Source organism: Gorilla gorilla, chromosome 2, assembly GCF_029281585.2.
Source record: "Gorilla gorilla gorilla isolate KB3781 chromosome 2, NHGRI_mGorGor1-v2.1_pri, whole genome shotgun sequence".
NCBI lineage: Eukaryota > Metazoa > Chordata > Mammalia > Primates > Hominidae > Gorilla > Gorilla gorilla.
In genome coordinates, this window is record NC_086017.1 from 157,727,053 (window position 1) to 157,736,296 (window position 9,244).

A 9,244-nucleotide genomic window follows, 5' to 3' on the forward strand; every position below is an offset into this window, starting at 1 on the left:
AGGTAATTTATAAAGGGAAGAGGTTTGATGGCCTCGCAGTTCCACATGGCTGGGGAGGCCTCACAATTATGGTAGAAGACAAAGGAAGAGCAAAGACACATCTTACATGGTGGTAGGCAAGATACTTTGTGCAGGGGAACTTTTGTTTATAAAACCATCAGATCTCATGAGACTTATTCACTACTATGAGAACAATATGGGGGAAACCACCCCTGTGATTCAATTATCTCCACCTGGCCCCACCCTTGACACCTGGAGATTAGTACAATTCAAGATGAGATTTGGGTGGGAATGCAGCCAAACCATATCATTCCACCCCCGCCCTTCCAACATCTCATGTTCTCACATTTCAAAACCAATCATGCTTCCCAACAGCCACCCAACTTCTTGACTTATTACAGCATTAACTCAAAAGTCCACAGTCCAGAGTCTCATCTGAGACAAGGCAGATGTCTCAGAGCCTGCCCTCTGCCTATGAGCCTGTAAAATCAAAAGCAAGTTAGCTACTTCCTAGATACAATGGGGGTACAGGCATTGGGTAAATACATGCATTTCAAATGGCAGAAATTGGCCAAAATGAAGAGGTTACAGGCCCCACACAAATCTGAAATCCAGTGAGGCAGTAAAATCTGAAAGCTCTAAAATGATCCCCTTTGACTCCATATCTCACATCCAGGTTATAGTGATGCAAGAGGTGGGTTCCCACGGTCTTGGGAACTCTGCCCTTGTGGTTTTGCAGGGTAAAGCCCGCCTCCCAGCTGCTTTCCTGGGCTGGCTTTGACTGACTGCAGCTTTTCCAGGTGTATGGTGCAATGTGTCAGTGGATCTACCGTTCTGGGGTCTGGAGGACAGTGTCCCTCTTCTCACAGCTCCACTAGGCAGTGCCCCAGTGGGGATGCTGTGTGGGGGCTCCCACCCCACATTTCCCTTTCACATTGCCCTAGCAGTGAGGGCTCCACTCTCGCAGCTAACTTCTACCTCAACATCCAGGCATTTATATACATCCTCTGAAATCTAAATGGAGGTTCCCAAACCTCAATTCTTGATTTCCATGTACCTGCAGGCCCAACACTGCATGTAAGCCACCAAGACTTGGGGCTTGCACCCTCTGAAGCAACAGCCTGAGCTGTACGTTGGTCCGTTTTAGCCACAGCTGGGATGCAGGGAACCAAGTCCTGAGACTGCATAAAGCAGCAAGGCCCTGGCCCGGCCTATGGAAACCATTTCTTCATCCTAGGTCTCCCAGTTTGTAATGGGAAGGGCTGCCGTGAAGGCCTTTGTACTGCCCTGTAGACATTTTTCCCATTGTCTTGGTGATTAACATTTGGCTGCTTGTTATGTATGAGAATTTCTGCAGCTGGCTTGAATTTCTCCTCAGAAAATGGGTTTTCTATCACATTGTCAGGCTGCAAATGTTCTGAACTTTCATGATCTGCTTCTTTTTTAAACATAAGTTTCAATTCCAAACCGTATCTTTGTGAGTGCATAAAACCAAATGCTGTTAACAGTACTCAAGTCACCTCTTTAACACTTTGCTGCTTAGAAATTTCTTCTACCAGATGGCCTAAATCATTTCTCTCAAGTTCAAATTTCCACAGATCTCTAGGGCGGGGGCAAGATGCCACCTGTCTCTTTGCTAAAACATAGAGAGTCACCTTTGCTCCAGTTCCAACAAGTTTCTCATCTCCTTCTGAGGCCACATCAGCCTGGACCTTATTGCCCATATCACTATCATCATTTTGGTCAAAGCCATTCAACAAGTCTCTAGGAGTTTCCAAACTTTCCCACATTTTCGTGTCTTCTTTGGAGTCCTCCAAAGTGTTCCAATCCTTGCCTGTTAACCAGTTCCAAAGTCACTTCCACATTTTTGGTTATTTTTACAGCAGCACCCCACTACCCTGTACCAATTTACTTATCAGTCTATTTTGATGCTGCTAATAAAGACATACCTGAGACTGGTATAAAGGAAATTTATAAAGGAAAGAGGTTTAATGGACTCACTGTTCCACATGACTGGGGAGGCCTCACAATCCTGGCAGAAGATTAAAGAAGAGCAAAGGGACGTCTTACATGGTGGCAAGAAAGAGAGCTTGTGCAGGGGTACTTCTATTTATAAAACCGTCAAATTTCATGAGACTTATTCACTACCAGAAGAACAGTATGAGGGAAACTGACCCCATTTTTCAATTATCTCCACCTGGCCCCACCTTTGACACATGAAAATTATTACAATTCAAGGTAAAATTTGGGTGGGGATACAGCCAAACCATTTCAATTATTGACGCATGCAGTGCCATAGCTACCCCTATGTTATGGACATACATTTCTGTCAATTTATCTCGGTAAATGTTTGGCTTTCTAGGCAGTTGCCTGACCTTGTAGTTACATAAAACTCCTGTTTGTTTGTTTGTTCATTTTACATGGAAGGTTGTAATGGATGATTGACATATTCCCCATTTTGAAATTTCAATGATGAATATTAGTCAAGTCTTAGATATTACAAGTATCTGCTTAAATTTTTCATCTGGTATACAATAAGACAATTGATGTTTATGGAAATTAATTATATCCAAAGCACAGTGTTCTTGACACCATGGGGAACAGACACAAAAATGGTTCTGAGCCAAATCCTGCCCAGAACGAGCTCACAGTCTAATAAAGAAAGTGGATCAGAGACAGAAAGTAAATAGCTGTAATACACAGTAGAATATGGTAATTTCATAATGAACTTACCATTACTTTTTTTTTTTTTTTTTTTTTTTGCATGAAGTGAATGGAGAAAGTAACACACACTGGACAAAAATTAGAGAACAATTTTGAGGCAGAAACTGTGCTGACATTAAAAGATAAAGTAAATCAGGCATGGTGGCTCATGCCTGTTCAGCACTTTGTGAGGCTTACTGAGAATTGGTTGAGGACAGGAGTTTGAGACCAGCCTGAGCAAGATACTGAAATCCCATTTCTACAAAAAAAAAAAAAAAAAAAAAAAATTAGCAGGGCATACTGGCATGTGTCTATGGTCTCAGCTATTCAAGGAAGATGAGGTGGGAAGATTTCTTAAGCCCAGAATTCAGGGCTGCAATAAGCTGTAATCACACAACTGCCCTCCAGCATGGGTGACAGTGACTTCCCTGCCTCAAAAATAAAAACAAAAACTAAATATGAAGAGCATTTGGACAGGTAGAAAAATAGAAAAAAAATGTACTAAGGGAGAGGGAAAAGCATAAACGAATGCAGGAAAATCAGAGTGCCTCAAGCATAGTTAAATCTGAATAAAGTTAGTCAGGCTGAGATTTAAAGTTAAGATGTAATTCTTTTTGCTTCAGAATTGAATTTGAAAGGTGTTATACTCATATTTCAACTTTTCAACATTGAGGTTTCCCTGCCTCCCTCTCTTGTAGGCTAATACATGTGCAGGTTTGCTTTTGTTTTCTTGTTCTTGTAATTGTGCATAAATGTGTGAAGGGCAGGAATTAAAATCTGCATCCTGTGTGGTGATTTTTGATAATTCCTCAGCCCTCACAGCTGTTCAATTTGCAGTTTGAATAACTGAAACATTCCATCTTGCAAAGATATTTACATTTTGGTATTCTCTGGAAGCCACAACCAGGCATAAATACAGTGAGTGATGTGCCTATATAAATGTCTGTTGCATTCATAAATGCACATGGTGGACCCTATTTTGTGAGAACAAAGGGATAGAATTAAAAGTTGAATATCAAAAGTTGAAATACGTTTTACCTCCTACAATGAAAAAGAATCATAAGTCATACCAAAGAGTTTACTCTAAGAGTGAGTCACTGTAAATCTTTTTATAATTATTGAATGCATGTTTTAAAAAATCCATTCTACTTTACTTATGGTATTTATTTTTGCAAAATCAATGTTATTTATAATACAAAGCAATACAATAATGTTTTTGTACATTCATCTCATGGAAAAGTTGAATAGTTCATTCATAGTGGTTATTAAAGACTGTGGGTAAGAAGGAGATAACATTAATTTCCTATAGCTGGAAATGTTTTATAATGTATATATTTGATAGAATTTTTATTTGTTTCAGAAAAGTAATATTAATATCTAAGAAAACAGCTAGCAGTTTGTCAATTACTTGTGACAGTTTGTGAATCATTCATGTGGATTATACATTTACAATTTTTCTTTTCTTTCTTTTATAGTGTTATGAAATCAAACAAAAAATTAAGCTTCTGTTTTATTTTATTTTGCCAATACACAAATCTGGCTCCTAATTCTTGTGCCAAAGTGCCCAGTGACTGGTGCATTTATTAATTATATGTAAGCAAAACAGTCAGCAACTGATTATACATTTGTTTATGTGAAATCTACATGTTTTGACTACTTTTTTTTGTTTTGGTTAGTGATGTCTTCATTGCTGATATTTACCTTCTTTTGAAAATTAAAAGACATAATATTTAAAATGTGTGGATTATGCTTCTTATTAGAACTTATGTTAAAATATTTCCTGGAAAGGGAGTGAAAACTCTTAATTCAAATAGAAAATGAAAATTTTCTTTGGATTATTATACTAAATCATAGCCTTTCCAGGAATGCAGTAATATGTTTATATTGCATGTGTAATTTACATTTCCTTTTATTTATTTTTCAGACCCTCTTGTTCTTCCTTAATGGATGTATTAATTTTTCAAATTCCTCAAAATGCAGTAGAATTTTATTTTTAAAGTTTTTATGTTTTTTGATTTACATTTGTTTCTTCATTGGTCAGCTATTTTTTGGTTGTCTTGGTTTTCTATGCTTCATATATGTAGTGGTTCTTAGTTCACTTATATTTAAGAATGGAAGACCAGTGACTCTTGTTATTTTTCTCTGTCGTATATGTCCATTTTTCTACTAGGTCTCTCCCACTAGTAGGACTAGGATTGGGAACCAAGGTAGAGACAGTGCTTATCACAATTAGGGTGAGCAGATGAGGAGATCACTCTTTGGATGCTAAAATAAGGAGAGTGCCATCCTTTGGCATGGGAAGCCATTCCAGAAACTTCAAAACCTTAGTTCTCCCTGTGAAATTAATTAAGATTCAATAAGAGTACTAATTTGGATTCCTGAAAGTATAATGCTGGGCTGCTTAGGCTTAGTGTTCATTGAGGTAAGGAAGAGACTAGCAGTGAGGTTGATGTGGGACACCTGACTAGCATATTTCATTAGACAGACTTTCAATTAACTCTGTTTTGAGTTGTTCTTCGTACTCCCACCTTGCCTGGTATTGCTGTCTTTGAGCCAGGTAGCTCCCTGGGATAACGACTTTTCTCCATCATAGACTGTTCACATGTGCACATTTAATCTGAATGATAGGCTCACATATTCCTCCATCTATCAGTGTTCCAATATGACTTGGAACTTCAGCCTAGAATTTATGAATATCTTTTTAAAAATATTCTGTGCTTGCTTTGGCAGCACATATACCAAAATTGGAACGATACAGAGAAGATTAGCATGGCCCCTGCACAAGGATGACATGCAAATTTGTGAGGTAAATTTGAGAGGTTGTTTTTTCTATCAGCATTTACATTTGCTATAATTGTATTGTGGACTTAGGAGAGAGGAGAGACAAGTTATTTTCAGTGAGCCATTTTGAACTTTAAAAGGCACTTTCAGACACTTGGTTTTAAAAGATCAATCCAGGCCAGGGGCGGTGGCTTACGCCTGTAATCCCAGCACTTTGGGAGGCCTAGGAGGGCGGGTCATCAGGTCAGGAGATGGAGACCATCCTGGCCAACATGGTGAAACCCTATCTCTACTAAAATACAAAAAAAAAAAACAAACAAAAAATACCCACAAAACAACAACAACAACAACAACAACAACAACAAAACAAAACTGTAGTCCCAGCAACTTGGGAGGCTGAGGCAGGAGAATCACTTGAACCCAGGAGGTGGAGGTTGCAGTGAGCTGAAATCACACCACTGCACTCCAGCCTGGCAACTCATGAGACTCCATCTCAAAAAAAAAGAAAAAAAAAAAAAGATTAATCTAGCAATTATATGGAGAATGGACTGTAAGATGGAGAGGCTAGTGTCAGGGAGAATAAACAGGCTTAGGAATAAGATAGTGACAGTTGTGAACACTCAAGAAGAAATAATTTCTTCCCTTAGAATGACAGATACAATTTTAATGTAAATACAATATGTCAATATCCAGACTACATTCTGTTCTAAATTATTTTCTAATTCTATAATTAGGTTCTACATAATTAAAATTTTAACTGCTAACTTTAATAGATAAATTATATTTTCTAAAATCTAATATGGAACCATGACATCTGGCTTTGCATGCAACCCATATAGAAGAATTTATTGAAAGTTAGAAGCTCTAATTCTTTATCTAATTCTTCATTTTTCTTTGTGTTTTTTCTATAACTCCAGAAAAATTATATCTGAGCTTAATCTTTTAACTCATGATCAGCATAATGTTCAGGCTTTTGATTCTGGAATAAGTACCTCACTCTTACCAGAATAACAGGTTTATTAAGCTGTTTTTATATTATTATTCTCTGGGCTTTGCTTATATTTCCAGTAATTCCTCTGCAGCAAAATAAAATAGTCCCTGCTTCATTAGGACCTGGCAGTGCTACCCTCTGCCAGATCATCGTGGTTGTTACTACCTTTTTATGTTAATTCCAAGTTATTTTTGTTACATTTTTAAAAGTCAGCCATTTTATCTGCTTTCTTGCTTTTCATTTTGCCCAGATGCGTTAAATTAGGACCCTCAACAAAATAAATTTAAACTGCCTTCTCCAAGGCCTAATATTCTAAGATCTAAATCCAAAGAAAATAACTAAATCCTATCTTTTTGTTAACTCGCTGTAGCATTTAGCCTGGTTAATCACTGCCCACTTTATAGAAATCTCTCCTCTCTTAATTTCTAAAGCATCAGACTTTTGTTTTTCCTGCTCTTCTCCAGGCAATTTTGCTCTGTCCCTTGTGGACTCTTCTATTCTTTAAAGTATGGTGTCCCAAGGCTTTCTTCGACTTTTGACACTTATCTTTTCCTGCTATATAGCTTCAAGGTTTTATGTCATGCACTCATAGTTTAACTTTCTAAGTTCAAAACTTTAAGCTAGAGCATTCTCCTGGCACGTACTTGCAAATTTTCTGGACTTTGATGTTCCACAAACACCTCAAGACCAATACATTAAGAAATGAATTCCACCTTCTCAACTTCTCTTCTTACTGCACTTACGTGCTGTAAAATGAAATAGTAATGAAAGTATTATAGTATGCATTGATGGTAAATTAGGTACCAAGTAATTTCAGGGTATATATTTTGATGAAAGGACACATACATCCTCATAAATTACACACCTACAACGTACCCATAAAAAATAACAATTTAAAAAACTTTTGAAAAAGGATGAATGTATCTTTCCCAGCTTGAGTACTCATGTTGGATTGATGCCGTATCAAATCAAATCACCACTGAATTTTGTGAAATAAAATACTAACAGTTGAGATTCAAGTATGTTGGGTAGTGTGATAAATCCCAGGAAAAGTTATACATCTTTATGAGTTAGACATTCTGACAAATACATCAATGAAAAAATGAAATAGATATGTATCAGAGATGGGTTCATTTAGAAACAAGTGAAAAGAAAGGTTGACAGTAGTCATGTAGAAAAGAAAGACATTATTTTAACAAATTTTACTCTTAACTTTTTTCCTATGAATTCAAATGTCACAAGTTTTTCCTTATGAGGCAAATCTGGATAATTGTTTTTAAAAATAGTTGTACTTTAACAATTGCGTGTGTATGTGCCGTGTGTGTGCTTATATGTATTTTTATAGCTATATATTAAATGGGTTTATTGTTCAAAAAATTAAAAACACAGAATTATTTAAAGTAGTATTTAATTCCCCCCGTTATGCCTGACCCTACATTGAAATAATTACTGTCAATATTTTGGTATGTATTCTAGATTTTTAAATTTTAGAATGCCCTATTTAGTGTACATGTAATTATATTTGTTTATTAACATTTTAAATGAATTATTTCATTTCATTCAATTTCATTTCAGAGTTCACGTGCTATGAAAAGGGTTTGTTTTTCCTTTACCAACAATATTACAGATACTTTTTACCCCTGCTTCCTTCCCTTCCACCCCCATCTGCTTGGCTACCAATCTATCTCATTTTTTTTTTTTTTTTTTTTGAGACGGAGTCTTGCTTTGTCGCCCAGGCTGGAGTGCAGTGGCGCGATCTCGGCTCACTGCAAACTCCACCTCCCGGGTTCACGCCATTCTCCCGCCTTAGCCTCCCTAGTAGCTGGGACTACAGGCGCCCACTACCACGCCCGGCTAATTTTTTGTATTTTTAGTAGAGACGGGGTTTCAGCGTGTTAGCCAGGATGGTCTCGATCTCCTGACCTCGTGGTCCGCCCGCCTCGGCCTCCCAAAGTGTCTATCTCATTTTTAAGAGGAGACAATTCCATTCTATGTTGAACAATAATTTATTAGCTAAATCACCATTGGTGAACATTAGTATGTCTTCATTTATTTTACTGAGAATGTTAAAACAATGTTGCAGCAAGCACCCTGACACATCTTTGGAAGCTTTTGTGATTACTTAGCAAATCTATAGGCAAAGTTGCTTACTCGACTAAAATATACATTTAAAATAAATGCACTTGAAGCAAATTTTCTCTCCTGATTAGTTATATCAATTTACCTTACTGCCAAGAGTATATACTTTCTTGAATCTTTGATAACAATGGATAATTCAGATTTTTGAATCTTCTATTCTGATTCATTTCTTTAATAGAGAATTTGAACATAATTTTATTTTTACTGGCTGTTAATACTTTCTTTTAGTGATTTTTATGTTCCTGTGCTTTTCCTATTTTCTTTCAGTATATTTGTCTCATATATTTGCAGAAGCTCTTTCCTCATTATGGATAAACACTGTGTCTTCTTTTATATTGTAAGCTTTTTTTCAATTGTCTTAGTTTTCATTTGCCTTAGTTGTTTTTTAATTTATCGCATAAGAAGAAAATGTTGAATTTTATTTCTCTATTTTTATATCTAGATTTATATTTGTGTGTGGCCTAAAATCATATTTTAATTTTTCTAAATGGTCATATTAGATAACAATATTTTCAGCTTCATGTTACAGTGTACCTGAACACTTGTGACTTAAGCAATAACACCTTTAATGGTCTCAGCTAAGAATTTTGGAGGTAGGTAGTCCAGGACAGGGAAAACAATTTCATCGTA

At 36.6% G+C, this 9,244-nt stretch overlaps 1 pseudogene; it reads left to right on the forward strand.

The window, feature by feature from the left end:
• The first annotated feature begins 5,417 nt into the window (after nucleotides 1–5,417).
• Nucleotides 5,418–5,531, forward strand: LOC115934087 (uncharacterized; annotated as a pseudogene).
• The last annotated feature ends 3,713 nt before the right edge of the window (nucleotides 5,532–9,244 follow it).